Here is a 17,711-nt window from a genome sequence, read left to right as displayed (position 1 = left end):
TTTGTTAAATTTTACTCTGTTTCTTTTATACGATTTAATTGTAAAACTGTTCGAATTTTTATACTGTTACAAAATTATTTTGCAATATTTTACTATAATTTTTATTTTCTATTTCTATATTTTGTAATGACTTCTGAACTCTAATGATTTTTCTATTTCGAAACTTCGCTTCATCTTAATTTAGAAAAAGCTCAGTCAAAAGGGGGGGGCTGTTATATCCCATTTTACAACGCAGTAAAAGCTTCATAAGCATTTATATTATACACTGTATTTTTCCTATAGTTTTATCCTTACTCAGCAATTGAATTATATTGTTTCTTCGTTAATATTATTTTTATTAAAAAACAGTCAGTTAGACTCAGAGCCCCGAGTAGATCGGACATCAATTTAAAGTTCGGAAGTCAGTTTTCCAACATTGTGTCCAATCTTTTTAAATAAAGCAGTTAGCGGTGTAGTATAGTTTTTTTTAAAAAGACAAACAGGGTCGGCATCCTAACAAATTGGTGTCAGAAGTGGGATACCAGAGAAGTCTGACGACATAGAGTCAAACAACAGACGCTGGTATCCGAACAGAGCCACCCTTAATTCTTGACCGACAGTAAGACTTAACCAAGGGTTAAGCCTGCGTCAACTACAAAGGACGACGATAAGCCTCCGCTCTCCAGCGTGAGCCCGCTCCAGCCGCTCAAAGGACGACGATCAGCCTCCGCTCTTAAGCGTGAGCCCGCTCCAGCTACTGCATCCAGGACGACGGTCAGCCTCAGCATATCGTCTGAGCCCGCTCCAAGTCTCCGGGTCTCCAGGTCTAGCTCACCACACCAAGAAAGTTCCATCCGCTCCAGTTACGAGAGACGTCACCGCAACGCGACACCGGTTCCCACGCGACGACATGCGAGTGTGTATTGCTGTTTTCTTGTAAGTGTTTTGTGATATTTTTAAAGTACCAAATCGAAAATTTAACAGCTAAAAGTGCTGAAATTAGTAGAGTTTTATAAATCAGTGTTCTAAATCAGTGTTCTAAATCGTATAAACTCTGAATCTACTTAATTTTATATTTAAGCATTTCATATATTCATATTGTACTTATTGTATTTTTTGTCTTATTATAAGCTCAGCATACATAATAGTATTTAAAGCTAATGTCTCTTAAAGCGGAATCATTGAAAAGAACCGAAATGTCTGAAAAAATAACACTATCCTTTTTAACAAAATTTATCAAATCATATAGTGGGGATAGAGAATCACTCCCTGCATTTCTTACCAATTGTGAGAATGCGATGTCACTGGCTAATTCAGATCAACAACAAATTTTATGTAAATTCATATTATCGCAGTTAGAAGGTAAAGCTCAGGTTGCATGCAGTTTAAAACATTTTTCAAATTGGACAGACTTAAAAACATTTCTAAGGTCTACATTCGGAGAAAAGAAACATGCGACTCATTTACTGTCAGATTTACAACATTCTAAACAATTGCCAAATGAAGACGTAACAAAATATTCATTAAGGATAGAGCAAATTTTAACGCGAATACATTCAGATATCCATTATAGCTGTAAAGACGAGAGCGAGCTCCCAGGCCGTATAGCTGCCATGGAAGACCTTGCTTTAAATTCATTTTTATTAGGGCTTAACCCTTCAATTTCTAATATCGTTAGGTGTAAAAACCCTCTAACTCTCAGTGATGCGATACAATATGCAACTGACGAGGAAAAATTATTTAATTTATACAAAATTAATTCAAGACCTCAGAAACAGTGTTCGATATGTAATAAGGTAGGACATAGTTCCTCAGATTGCTATAAAAATAAAGAGCCTAAATATTCGCGAAAACTATTTCACATAAATCCAAATAATAATTTAAATAAAAACTCTAATATATTTTATAATAAAACGTGTAATTATTGTAAACACGTCGGTCATACGATCATGGAATGTCGCAAGCGTCAATTTAATATGAAACGCCGTGTGAATACAAGCAACGTGCAACATGACACGTCAAATGCTAATTCTAATATTGCCGGTGCACATACATGTGAAAACGAACCGAATAATTATATAAATGATTCTCAATCGATTAATCGTCATGAAGATTTAAATTAAAAAGGATTTTGGTTCCGTGTCTGCCAAAATCCATTCAAGGTCATAAGGACACGCCATATTCTAACTTTTCTACTAATTTTACTAAATCTAAATTTCAACACAAAATGTTGAATCCTATTACGAGTAATTCTACTAAATCTAAATCTCAACCAAAAGTGTTGAGTCATACTAAATCTACTAAATCTAAATTTCAACAAATAATGTTGAATCCTACTAACTCTACTAAATCCAAATCTCAACCAAAAGTGTTGAGTCATACTAATTCTACTAAATCTAAATTTCAACAAAAAATGTTGAATCCTACTAACTCTACTAAATCCAAATCTCAACCAAAAGTGTTGAGTCATACTAACTCTACTAAATCTAAATCTCAACCAAAAATGTTGAGTCCTACTTGCTCTACTAAATCTAAATTTCAACAAAAAATGTTGAATCCTACTAACTTTACTAAATCTATATCTCAGCCAAAAGAGCCGAGTCCTACTATTTTTCAAGGCAAAACTAATCACCATAAGTGTCAAAATGTTACTAACTCTAAGAATATATCATTCAAACCTAACTTAAATAACTCTCGATCAAATGAACTTAATTCTACTATTTCTAGTGGTAAAATTAATTGCCAAAATAATGCCCAAAATACTAACTCTAATATTAAAACTACGATACATACATGTGAATTAAATACTAATTGCAAATCCAAACTTATTTATGAAATTAATAATTATAGCAAAAAGGTGTCTTTACCTCATATTTACTTAAATTCGAAACTTGCCTCGAATAAATTGTGTTTCCTTGTCGATACAGGATCATCTATCAGTATTATAAAAGGTTCTTGTCTATTACAAATACCAAATTTATCGAATGAAATTGTCAAATTAAAAGGAATTAACAGTTCTGAAAATCCTGTGGAAACATTAGGAACTTTTCAAATGGAATTTAATATCTCTAACGAAATATTTAAATATAAATTTCACGTAACAAAAGATAATATTAATTTAAATCATTATGATGGAATTATCGGTAGTGATTTTTGCAATTATTTTAAGTCAAATATTAATTATTATTCTAAATTTATGACTATAATGAATCATTCTATTCCGATTATCTATACACAGCCAACTTATATCATTCCGGCTCGTGCTGAAGCCGTTATCGAGTGCACTGTATCAAATTACTCGCCCGACTTATATCATAACAATGAAGCTCTCGTATTAAATCACACCTTAAGTGAAGGTGTTTATGTCGCTAATTGTATAGTAAAGGTAAAACCAAATAAGAAAATAAATCTTTCTATTTTAAATACAACTGAAAATGATATTGAAGTAAAGAATTATCATGTAAAGTTAACGCCAATTGAACGTGATTGTTTCAATTCGGAATCTTGTTTTAATATTAATTCTATTTCGACTAATAAATTTGATCGTGCAAATAAAGTTTTAAGTCTTATACGCTGTTCACATCTAAATAATGAAGAGCGAAAAGCTCTCTTAGAGTGTTGTTCTTTATATACAGATATTTTTCATATAGACGGTGAACCCTTAACCTTCACGAATGCTATTGAACACACTATTAATACAGGTGAAGCACCTCCTATTCATGTCAAATCTTATCGGTTTCCCGAGTGCCATAAAGAGGAAGTCGATTCCCAAATTCGAAAGATGTTGGACCAAGATATTATCCGACCTTCTATTTCGCCGTGGAGCGCCCCGGTATGGGTAGTTCCGAAAAAGATGGATGCTTCTGGCAAACAAAAGTGGAGAATAGTAATTGATTACCGTCGCCTTAATGACGTCACTGTTTCCGAAACTTATCCACTACCTCTTATCACCGACATTCTTGACCAACTAGGTCATTGCAAGTATTTTAGTACTCTGGATCTTACAAGTGGCTTTCATCAGTTAAAGACATGTCCCAAAGATGCTCCAAAAACAGGATTCACAGTAAGCACAAATTCAAGCATGTCTGGACACTACGAGTTTACTAGAATGCCTTTTGGGTTAAAAAATGCCCCAGCCACGTTTCAAAGGCTAATGAATACCGTATTATCAGGGTTACAAGGCTTACATTGTTATATTTATTTAGACGATTGTATAATATACAGTCAAAATTTACAAGATCACATGATTAAATTAAAACTTGTATTCGACAAATTTCGCCAATTTAACTTAAAGCTTCAGCCAGACAAATGCGAGTTTCTAAGACACGAAGTCACTTACCTTGGCCATATAATCACCGACAAAGGTGTTTCCCCAAATCCTGATAAAGTAAAGGCCGTTTCACAATTCCCAGTTCCTAAAAATCCTAAAGAAATTAAGTCTTTCTTAGGTCTAGTAGGCTATTATCGCCGATTTATCGAAAATTTCTCCAAATTAACTAAACCACTTACTTCTTTATTAAAAAAAGACGCTACTTTTCACTGGTCTCAGGAACAACAGATCGCTTTCGATGTTTTGAAAGGAAAATTAATTAATGCCCCGCTGCTTCAATACCCAGATTTTTCTCAACCGTTTATAGTAACCACGGACGCAAGTAATTACGCCGTAGGTGCAGTTTTATCCCAAGGTCCTATAGGTAAAGATAAGCCGATAGCTTACGCGTCACGTACTTTAAATCGTCCTGAAGGTAATTATTCGACCACTGAAAAAGAACTTTTAGCAATTTTATTCGCAGTCAAGACGTTCCGTCCCTATCTTTATGGTAACAAATTTAAAATTGTCACCGATCATAGACCATTAGTATGGTTATTTAACGTTAAAGATCCGGGTAGTAGACTCATTCGTTGGCGCCTAAAACTCGAAGAGTATGATTACGAAATCGTTTATAAACAAGGTCGCCTTAACTCTAACGCCGACGCGTTATCTCGCTGTCCCGTCAATGTTATAAATATTAATACTTTAAATAATTCTAGTTATGAAAAATATTTTAAGGATCAATTTACTAATAAACTTTCTACTTCGAATACTATAATTTTGGAATGCACAGAAGGATTACATTTATCTAAACAAAAAATCATTGTGTGTCCCGTCTCTTTAGATTTCGACTCATCGATACCTCACTGTGAAGAAATATTAGCGCAGTTAGAAAAGCCCGAGGACTTATTAAATTCTGAACGCGAACCTTTTACAATTCAATGCGTAAATGATAAGAATAAATCTTACTATTTTCTGTTTACTAAAGTTCATCATTATGAAGAAACTAAATTTAAAGATATTTACAATTTACTAATAAAACTTAGAAATAAAATTGTAATTGAGGATCCTGATATTACAGATATCGCTTTATCCGACTTCTCAGATCCATTTTCTAAACTAGCTTATATTAAAATATATAACATGATTGCTTATATTTTCCATAACACTAATATTAAAATTCATATATATAAGAACCAACTAATTTATCCTACTCCCGTGGAAATCCCTAAAATTTTAAAAGAAAATCATGACTCACCTATTGCAGGTCACCCAGGGTCAAATCGTATGTATAATCGAATTAAAGCTGCCTATTACTGGAAAGGTATGCGCTCTGATATCGTAGATTACGTAAAGAAATGTCAATTATGTCAAATTAATAAACCATTGAGAATGTCCAATAAGGCTCCAATGGAGATAACTTCTACTTCCACTAAACCATTTGAACGTTTAGCTCTCGACATCGTAGGTCCCTTACCTGAAGCAGGTTATCAAAAATTTAAATTTATCCTTACACTACAAGATGATTTAACGAAATTTTCTAGTGCCTATCCCATGGTCACGGCTACCAGTGAAGAAATAGCCAGAAATATTGTACATTTTATGTCTCTTTTCGGTTTCCCTAAAACAATTTTAACGGATTTAGGTACTTGTTTTACGTCTGAATTATTCAAAGAATTAACTCAAATCCTAAAAGTTAAAGCTCTATTTACTACGCCTTATCATCCACAAACAAATGGAGCTCTAGAACGCACACATGCTACATTAAAAGAATATTTAAAATCATTCGTAAACGAAAACCAGAACGATTGGCATTGCTATTTATTTACCGCAATACTAGCTATTAATACTACCCCTCATTGCACTACTAATTTCACCCCTTATGAATTATTATATGGTCATAAACCTAACATTCCTAATTCTCTATATGAAACCAATAATAATACAACTTACAATGAATATATTCGATCTTTGCAATATCGAATGCGTCTTAGTAGGGAAAAGGCTATTCAAAATATAATTAATAGCAAAGAAAAGTCTAAACAATATTATGATGTTAGCTCACGCGAAATTTCGTATAAAACTGGTGACTCAGTATATGTAAAATATCATCACCGACTCCGTAAGGCTCTATCACCGATATGGAAAGGTCCGTATAAAATCATAAAAGTACACAATAAACATAATGTAACGATACAAATAGGTCGTAAACATGTTAAATATCACACAAACGAGATTAAGCCTGCTATTTCTACACCTTAAATTTATTCATTTTTAATATTTTTCAGAGCTTTATGCTATGGAAGCCGAAGCCACGCTGAATCGAGTATCATTCCTATATCTCATAGTCCTGGAATTTATTTTGAACCAATTACGAATATTAATTTTTATAACGATTATTGGAAAGTCATAACATATATAGACCTTATATCTTTAAATCCGTATCTCAATAAAATTGAAAATTTATTATACGATATCTTAAACCTTTGTTCAAAAATAAATACTGACGAATTTTCCCAATGTAAAGATTTTTCAAATCCCGTTGAAATTTTAATAAAGTACAATTACATCAAACTGCAATCTTTAGAGCATATAATAATTAATAATCAATCGTCAAATAAAGTTAAAAGATCTCTAGAATTTGGAGGGGAAATCCTTAAATTTTTCTTCGGTACTCTAGACGCAGATGATGCGAGAAAATATGACGCCGCGATAGAATCTTGTCGGAAAAGTGAATCAGAATTATTCAATTTATTTCGAGATAATATTCACATAATTAAATCGACAATAAATAATTTTAACGCCACGATTTATAAATTAAACCAGAATGAGTTAAGATTAAATAACCAAATTAATAACATGAATGAAATATTTTCGCAAGTTACAAAAACTAATAATTTGCTTCTTCATATTTCTAGGATAAATAATTTGCTAAATGTAATTGAAAGTTCCTTACTTTCTATTTCTAACTTGCTAGATACAACTTTAAACGCTATTTTATTCTCAAAGTTAAATATTTTGCACCCTAGTGTCATAAGCCCCTTAAGTCTTTATAATGAATTAACTAAGCATATTAATCAAATAAACAAACACTTAGACTTTCCAGTTCAATTAAATATACATAATATTCATTCATTGATTGATGTTTCGAAACTTAGTTCATATTATTATAACAATAAGATTGTTTTCAGTTTGCAAATTCCGTTAATAACACCGGATAAGTTCACTGTTTATAAAAATATCCCATTACCGACTCCTCACGATGACTCACATGTACAAACTTTTGCGCTTATCCAACCTTCTGATTCTTATACCGCTTTAAGTGACGATAGAATACATTATGCTATGCTTAATAATTTAAATGATTGTAAATTTATTAATAATAACTATTCTATTTGTGAACAAATTACTATGTTGTCTAGCATAACTAATCCTAATTGTGAATCGAAATTATTAACAGAAGTAACTCTTTCTTTACCTTCTGAATGTAACGCCAAGTTATTATTCGGCCAAATCGATATATGGCACAAATTAAAAAATAACAGATGGATTTATGTACAATCCGATATTAATAAATTAATAATAAAATGTAATGATGATATCACTGATCATTCTATTATTGGCACAGGCATTGTCAAATTAACTGAAAATTGTATTGGTTATTCTAAAACTATTCAACTAGTGCCAACAATTACTTATCAATTTTCTGTTAAATCAGCTATAGATATAAGTTTTGATATAACAAAAGACGATTGTTGTAAAAAGAGCATATTTAATAAAAGTTTACCATATTTAACGCCAATTTCTTTAAGTAAAATTAATTTAGATTCTTTGAAATACGCGAATCATCAGCTGGATAATTTAGAATTAGAATTAAATAATCTTCAAAATGAATCACATTTTATTAAATATGGCTCATACTATTCCGCATTCACGTATATTTTAATTGTATTCCTATTTTTATTCTTAACATATAAACTATTTAAATGTTTAAGAAATCGTCAAGGTAAAGATAGATATTGTATACAAATATTTAACCAGTGTCATAATAAAAAGTCATCGAAACATAGTTCTAAAATTACAAATTCAATCGAGATGACTGATATATCAACTTCTGAAGAAGATAATAAATCGGTAAAATCATTACCAAATTGTAACAATTATGAACCTTATAAAACTGTAAGCAAGGTTCACTATTCCTCTGTACGAAATCTTAATAACTAATTGATGTTCTATTTTATTTGTCAAGTTGTATTTTGTTAATACTAAGAAATGAATTTTAATTACTATAAAATTTTGATTTATATGTCATGCTATTTTACTATTTCTACTATATCATTTTTATCAATGTGATTTACTAAATCCTAAATCTTTTGTAAAACAACTTGTTTTACTTATTTAATAAATGTTATATTATAATAAGCTAATAAAGCTAATAAATTTAATTGCTACATTTTTACTATTTCGCTAAGCATACTATGTTATTTGCAAAATTCATTATTTTTGTTTAATACACGTTTTACATGTTAGTTTAATTTCTAATTTTACTATTTCATAAAAAGAAAACTAACTTTAGCATTTACTATTTCTTTTGTACAATTTTGTTTAATTTTTATACAATTTTATTATTCAATTGTACACTAATTGTTTGTTAAATTTTACTCTGTTTCTTTTATACGATTTAATTGTAAAACTGTTCGAATTTTTATACTGTTACAAAATTATTTTGCAATATTTTACTATAATTTTTATTTTCTATTTCTATATTTTGTAATGACTTCTGAACTCTAATGATTTTTCTATTTCGAAACTTCGCTTCATCTTAATTTAGAAAAAGCTCAGTCAAAAGGGGGGGGCTGTTATATCCCATTTTACAACGCAGTAAAAGCTTCATAAGCATTTATATTATACACTGTATTTTTCCTATAGTTTTATCCTTACTCAGCAATTGAATTACATTGTTTCTTCGTTAATATTATTTTTATTAAAAAACAGTCAGTTAGACTCAGAGCCCCGAGTAGATCGGACATCAATTTAAAGTTCGGAAGTCAGTTTTCCAACATTGTGTCCAATCTTTTTAAATAAAGCAGTTAGCGGTGTAGTATAGTTTTTTTTAAAAAGACAAACAGGGTCGGCATCCTAACAGAACGTTACTATCGGAGCTAAAGAAGTTTTACCTCAGTTGTGTGGTCTAAAGCACACTCGTTTTGAAATAAAACTTTCTTACGCATGCTTGACTTGGGGAATAAGGTGATAAATACATGACGAGAGCTTTACGAAAAGAGTAATAGGGCGAGACGAACGGAAGTTGAAAAGGAGATATAAGTTAGTGAAGTTAGAAAGAGAGAGAGAGGTCTATAGATCACAATTTTTTTTTTCTTTTATCTGACTCTTAAAAAATTTCGTTTTTATTATTACTGAACTATTTTCTAAATCAGATAATATAGTTGAACTACGGTTTGGTTAAATAAAAGAGAATAACTATGTTTGCTCGCAAACGAAAAAAAAAAACGACTTCAATTACATCGACAAGTAATATAACGTAAGTAGACGAAAAAGTAGTCAAGCAAATGCGCGTTATCAGATATCAGTCTTTTATCAATATTTTAATAGAAATACAAGACAACCGTTAGCTTTCGATCAATATAAGAATCATCAAAATCGGTATATATATATAAAAGTCGGTAAATAAGCGTACAGCTCACCTGGACATCTGCACCACCAGAAGCATCGCAAGCGTGTTGCCGACCATACCCCCAATTTCCCCCAGAAAAATTCATGTTAGATCTCAATTAAATTAAAATGGGACAACATGACCCGCGCCACCTTTTGATTAAAACAAATATCATTAAATTCGGTCCACCCAGTCAAAAGTTCTAAGGTAACATATGTATAAAAATTACAATCGAATTGAGTACCTCCTTCTTTTTTAGAATTTGTTTAAAAATATGTACCTATATTATTAGATATTTTCATTCGTCTTAGGATCTTAGGGACTTTACGCGTGCTGCAAGAAGCGCCACCTATTATGCAGTAGTGTTACTAAGTTGAGAGATACAGCATCTGAATTCCGTCCCAATTTAATCTACGTATTCGGAAAAAGATGTCATTTTAAGCAAAAACTCCAATAGAAATAAATATAAATAATAAATAATATCTAGCAAAAATAAATTTTCCTGACGTCCCAAACAGACTTTTTTTCTTGCATATTTCTATGTTACATGTATTGTTTCTGGTTGTACTATGAAGTAGGTATATATGTATTTGTATTTGTTTAAAGTAGTATATGACAGAAAACATAGTTATTCCCAAGCAAAGGCGGCTTTTTTTAAAGAGCGCTGGTGCAGTCACTCCCTTATATGTAAACCCTTGTAATTTCAAATCCTATATTTCCTTATATTAAATACTATACAATACTACATTAAATTATATCTAGAATTATTATAGATAGAATAGTGTTTTATCATATTACGTACATTTGGCATTAAGTTATACGAGTAGAGCGCTAGTGATTGCGTTCCAATGAAACAAATTTCAGTACAATTCTTAGCACTGTATTCAATGAGTGCGAAAGAGACAGGAAGACGCGAAGTCAAAGATTTCATATGAGAAATTAGCCTAATCTGGAGCAACGCTCACGCGCGACGTTGCAGGTTCGACTGTTGCTATTGTATACAAACAAACGCGTCGGCCACATGTATAATAATAAATATAATAACACAGTGACCATATAGAAGTTTTAGATTGGCCTGAATATAAAATGATTACGATTGAAGTAGGGCCTAGATAGGGTTGCCAGATGGTCGGGATTTGGGGACTCTCCCGAATTTTCGTACACGCTCCCAACTTCCCACAAAGCAGGTGAAAAATCTCCCGAAAACAATTTCATTTTAGAAAACAATACTTTTAAGTTCCGAATTTTCGTGAAGCGAAACGTTTCCGCCCGACTCTCCGGCTGTATTGGCATTGGTGAATGATGGATGTACTGTCCTAGACGTAAATGCTGTAATGAGAAAGCTATAGAACCAGCTCAAAAGCCGAATGCAACATAAATTCATCGTAGCTAGAAAAGATCTATATTAAATAGATCAAGAGATGCTGAAAAGGAACAATTTTAACCGAGTTCCAAAAAAGGAGAAGGTTCTCAATTTGATTGTTTTTAATATGTACGATTTTATTTTTTTGTGTTACCCACACATTAGGAATTCTAAACATTTTTGAATATCATATCAAAAATTGACCGCTCCAGCGGGATTCGAACCCGCGTCTCCGAGTGACCGTGTCGGCGCTCTAGCCAATTAAGCTATGGAACGATGTACCCGCTAGAGCGAAATTTTTGATATGATGATTTTTACTTTCGGTTTAAGCGAACCGTGGCGCCGTCTATACTGAGTTCTTTACAGAGACCCGTAACTATTCAAATGTTCATATTACAATGAAAATCAAAAAATTGATTGTTTTTTTTATCAGAACTTTTGACTGTGTGGACCGATTTCGATAATTTTTTGATTCGAAAGATTTTACGTGTCATTTATTTATTTATTTATTTATTTACAGTAAAAAAGATACAATTTATGTGTTAAACAGTGCAGCAAAAACAATGAACAGTTTAACAGTGCACTGAAATTCATGTGGTGCCATTTAAAATTATTTGAGACTAGCTGTGCCAGCGACTTTGTCCGCGTCGCGTTCAGTTCACAGAAATTAATACCTATGTCCAATGACAAACTATAGGCATATTTTATTAGCAGCTGCAATAAGGTAAAAAATTAAAAAAAAAATGTGTTTCGTGCTGTCCATACCAGTGTTCATCGCCATCCGATTTTAAACAATGAAAATATGTTAATTTTTCATTATGTAAAAAGTAGAGGTTTTATGGAAACCTTTATAACCACAATATCGTATTAATAAAATTTATATGGAGGAATGCAGCATTGCTGATCATTAAAATTAAAAAGAGAACGAAAGTTTTGGATGTGTTTTTTCGATTGTTGCTTATCTAGGTTTTTATCGTTGTTGATCTTCCGGCCGTGTCTCGGTGTACATTAACTCATCGGTTTCGACCATACTGATGTGGCGACATCTATCGCGCGAAATACGAACGACTACAAGCTACGTAATTAGAGAGAAAACTGACGTATGCTACATCGCGCTATCAGAGTTTTCAAAGTGATTAAGTATATATACAAGATCCCGACAACAACCGTCGGGGCGTTAGCCCGCCAGACACAACATCACGTCTGGTCGGAGGATCCTCCCTTTTCGATGGCGGAGGTGATTCTTTACACCACGTTTCTCCTCACCACCAAACTGGTGACCCCGAGCATGAACATCAGCGCAACCTTCATCGTCATCATCACTTCCTCAAGCTTTCGAGCAGCGAGTAGCATCCAGCATCTACGGCTTCAGCCAGCCAGCATCTACGGCTACTACGGGTATCCTGACCACCAGCATGCAGCGGACGCGCATTCCTGGTCATCGCCCACAGCCTTCTCAGCGACTTTGGCACAGCACACTGCACTTCGGCCGGTCAGCAAGCAGAGACGCACTTCTCTCCTGGTCGACGCAGCAGCCAGCCACTACGCAGCACTGCACCACTCCGACTCACTGGAGCATATGCAGCATCACCGCAGACAGTTCCGACTCACCGTGAACTATGCGGCATCTGGTTCCGACTCACTGGAACACTCTACTGGCCCGGCAAGCATCACAAGATGAATGGACGACTTTAACCTGCTGTCGACCTCCGGTCTCGGAGGGGAGTGATGTGGCGACATCTATCGCGCGAAATACGAACGACTACAAACTACGTAATTAGAGAAAACTGACGTATGCTACATCGCGCTATCAGAGTTTTCAAAGTAATTAAGTATATATACAAGATCCCGACAACAACCGTTGGGGCCGGTAGCCCGCCAGACACAACACCCGTCTGGTCGGAGGATCCTCCCTTTGCGACGGCAGACGAGGAACTTCACAACCTATTCCTCATACTTCCAAACTAATAAATATATTATTATTATGCGTACAGCAGTGTGACATAATCAAGCTCTGTTGACTCTATTGGAGAAGCCAGAACTGAAACACTCAACGGCTATGCACTGACTTTATCTTATATATGAAATTCTCATGTCACGGTGTTTGTTATCAAACTCCTCCAAAACGGCTGGACCGATTTTTATAAAATTTTGTGTGCATAAGTATAAGATAATAAACACCGCGATACGCGAATTTTATATTTTCAATTTAATACGCTACACTTCCACTTTATAACATCTAAATAGATATAGATATTAATAGATATTCATACAATTACATATTTACACTATAGCGCTCTCTATTGTTAATAAACTGCATTTCCTAGCTCCTAAGATTAATTTGTTTCTTAATTAGACTAAAGGTAAGAAAAAGCTTCTCTTCATATGTCGAAATGGCAAAGTAGTAAAAGCAGCGCTGAAGTAGTCTAGGATAAATTTAAATCAATGTTTTCACAATAGGTGGCACTATCATCGCGATAGTGTAAATTTAAATGAATTGAAAACTTTTTAAACCAAAAACTGTACGATCACATTTAAAAAATTAAATACCAAAGTCATAAAAAATATTAAATTGTTCAATTCAATACAATTAATTTCAAATATTTGAACTTAGCACACTTATCACGAACTATAGACACGAGTCCGAAAGGCATAGGCCTTGATTTAGGCTTTTCCATAATATTCATTGTAAAAAATAATAAACCCAGATCTTAGTTTTCTTTTCTACCACTGGCAGCACTAGAATTTAGGACGTACCGACAGTGTTTCCAAAATGAGGGGAAATTTCTCTTTTGAGGGGAAATCAGGGTCCAGAGGGGAAGAAAAAGAGAAAGACATGAAAAGGGGAAATCGAGGGAAATCATTGGTAAAGCTTGTGTTACCCTATAAAAGAAATAGTGGCGACACCAGCAGGTTTTATATAAATATATAAAAGGGCTTCTCAGGCTATAGGTAAGAATAAGAAATGTTGAATTATACTTTCATGCTTTATTCATACTTAGTCTATTTTTTTAGGTTCGCTTGCAGTTTCATTGGACTGTACAAACTTAAGGTGTGGTATTTCAAACTGATTTCTCATTAGTTGTACAAGGGTTGTTCCCGTTCTTTTCAAGCTAGGAAACGCACAGGATTGATCCAACTGTTTCATTATCAAGCTTATAATATTTATCTGTTTTAATATTTTTCCTCTTCTCAACTGAGACGTAGGGAAACAAAATTATTTAAGTGGGAACACTGGCAAGGATTTAAACGAGTACTTCTTGAAAAATAGCGCTCTGTGCCGGTAAAAATTAGAATTAAGATTCTGTCCCCTAAATTGAGAAAGTTTTGTTCAATATTACATTCGGATTCCTTGTATCTATACTTCGTGCCTTGTATTTATACTTAGTGCCTAGTATCTATCACGGGCTTATTACAAAGGTCAAGAAACTACAGTGGTGGGGGGTACGTTGGCTTAATGGTTAAAAGCCGCCAGAGGTATGAATGACATGACGATCACTTAGTGAATAAGGCCATGGTCTGTGCAACGAAGACAGAATAGCATTCGGTCTCTTTTTTTATCATACGTCACGCATTTATATTTTAAAAATATCTCGATCTATCTCGACACCGTCGATCGCTACATTTACCTAGGTGTCCAAATCTGCAATGACGGCAGTTGTGTCCCCGAAATAAGAAGGGGTATTGGAATGGCCATAGATGCTATGACGCGTCTGAACAACATTTGAAATTAAAGGGGAATCGGTATCAGAACCAAGACCAGACTGGTACGAGCCCTTGTATTCCCTATCTTCCTCTATGGAGTTGAGACATGGACAATCCTGGCCCGAGAAAGACAAAGGATTGATGCATTCGAAATGAGGTGCTGGAGGCGAATGCTGAGAATGCCTTTGACTGCGAAACGCACTAATGCATCGATCCTGGCCCAGCTCCATATAAAAACCAGGTTGTCCACCATATGCCAACAACGCATTTCTGTTTACTTCGGCCACACGATACGCAGAGGCAATGATAATCTGGAGAGACTGATTGTGGTTGGGAACACGGATGTGATGGATATGATAATTCAATATAGATGACGTCACTGTTCGCGACCACATCGTACCCACTTCGCCCACAAAATATGGGTGAGTCAGTTGGCTTTCATCAAAAGGTGACGGGAATTTTAAAAAACAACTGTCAATTCAAATTTTGAATATTATCTCTCATTCGATTCGGCAAAACCGCAACGATATATTCACGGGAATCCATGTTGAATTAAGTTTTACTCCAACCCATGCGAAATATTTACTCACAATCTCCACAGCTGCATGTTTTCACCATGCTGACAGCGCTCAAATATGCGTTCCATTTACAAAATTCCCCCACAACGCGTTTTTTACTTAGTGGAGCGGCACTTTCAGCGGCCGTGGTCGATGGGGTTGTCCCTTATGTGGAATGCGTCCGAAGTAAGCAAGTACAGAGAATGTGAAGTATGCAGAGTTCGAAAAACATTTGGTACATACCAACCTAAACCTAAGCAGTCACTTTGAGATAACTTTGAAAGTCAATAAATTATTATGATTTATATCCCTTTCAAGTTGAAAGAAGACACGGTGCGGTGTCGTTCCACTTGGCACAAATTTTGACTGGGCAAAATTTGACTGAGCCGACTTCGGAGTGACATCACCGCGACGTCGACGTAGGAGTGGACAATGTACATGGATGTATTAAAAACACTCGATGTATAGTAACGATGCATTGAATCAAACCGATGTATTGTTAATATTTCAACATCGGCTATACATCCATGTTTTTTTTATTGTATGCATCGAAGAGGCAAACAAACCCGCAAAAATTGTTCTTAAATGACTGGTTAATAGGTAACTATTTTTTGTATTTTTGTCTCTTTTATTACTTAATTCATTCATTTGCACTCACGTGGTTTATCGTAAGTATTGGGATATTGAAAAATCTAACTGTTTCATCGATTTTTTTTGTCTTCAATATTTTTGTCAGATGTTTTAATAGATGTCTGTTTTTTATATCTAAATCACATAAACATCTAACTTATAGAAAAGCAGTCGATGTATGGAAAACATCGATGTATTTTTTGATATATCGATATTACATCGATGCTACTATCCGATGCATTGAATCGAAAAAAACGTCGATGTATTTTTAAAATATTCATCACTTCGTCGGCGCCGAGGACCAGGGCTGCCAGATGTAAGATTTTAATCGTACTCATACGATTTTTTTGCATTTTTACTCTTGTACGATCGCTAGACCAAGATCGTACACAAAATGTACGATTTTTATATTCCTATTACCTGGAAATATTTCATAATTTAAAAAAACTCATCCACCGGCAAGCATGAATTTAGTAGAACTACCTAACGCGTGCCTAGATCTTTTTCTTGAATAAAGTCTCTTTGAATAATCATATAAGAGCTGTATTTGTTTGCTTTCTAACAAAACTAATATATATAATATAGATATTTACTCTTTCGGCAACAATTGCGACTTGAAAAAAAAAAACACATTTTGAAATAAAAAACAATTTGAAAATTATAAAACACTGGCTCAATTTGCTTTAAATTTGTTGTTTTCCCCATTACAGTGCAGATTGTGAACGAGCATTCAGCGAAGTTTATTTAATCAAAACAAAACTTAGAAACAGTTTATCCAATTATTAAGGGCAAATCATTAGCTAAGCAATTAATTAAGAAGAAACGAAAATTTTACGAAGTTTAACCCAACAAATTCTTTTATTAAAAAATATGACCACAGAACATTTTGTATGAGTGTAACAAATAGTTTTATTACATTTATTTTCTAAAACTAAACGAATTTTTATAATTTATAATAAAAATTTAGTACTTAGCCTTAAAGGGCTGTACGATCTTTTTATTTCGAAATTTCCTTGGCATACGATTTTTTTTGTACTTGGCGTACGATCACACTTTTTGTGCACCTGACAGCCCTGCCGAGGACACGGCCTCCGGTAGGAGTAATAGTTTATAGTATTCTGTGGACACCGCGGTCGGCGACCGGTCCGGTCCGGTCGGTTTAAATCCTCATGTCTCCAGACCGATTATTATTTTCCTTCTTTTCTAATTGCACTCCTGATTTTTTTATTTAAATAACCAGGTCATATATATATAATTTTTCTTTAATTATTATGAGAGTAAGATCGAAAAATATTATTAATATTTCATCAGCATGTAATTCGTATTTAAATAAAATGTTCAAAAACACGATTTACCAAAAAACCCGAGCTATTCAGGTTCTGACTGAACGGACTGTCTGATATATGTATAAAGAGGATGCTCCTTTCTTCTACACTCCATAGTTCATATTATGGATTTTCTTACACTAACACTATCGCGGGGAGACTGCGA

The 17,711-nt window shown here is 33.8% G+C and overlaps 1 long non-coding RNA gene across 1 annotated transcript; it reads right to left on the bottom strand.

Moving 5' to 3' along the window:
* Positions 1–10,107: 10,107 nt before the first annotated feature.
* LOC123669051 lies at positions 10,108–16,609 on the bottom strand. The gene is made up of 3 exons (XR_006745676.1): positions 16,505–16,609; positions 14,822–14,826; positions 10,108–10,117 (listed from the first exon to the last, which is right to left on the bottom strand). It is a non-coding gene; the product is annotated as an uncharacterized LOC123669051 (long non-coding RNA).
* Positions 16,610–17,711: the final 1,102 nt, after the last annotated feature.

Source organism: Melitaea cinxia, chromosome Z (assembly GCF_905220565.1).
Source record: "Melitaea cinxia chromosome Z, ilMelCinx1.1, whole genome shotgun sequence".
Taxonomy (NCBI): Eukaryota; Metazoa; Arthropoda; class Insecta; order Lepidoptera; family Nymphalidae; genus Melitaea; species Melitaea cinxia.
Note: the sequence above shows the minus strand (reverse complement) of the source record. Positions and strands in the feature narration are given on the sequence as shown.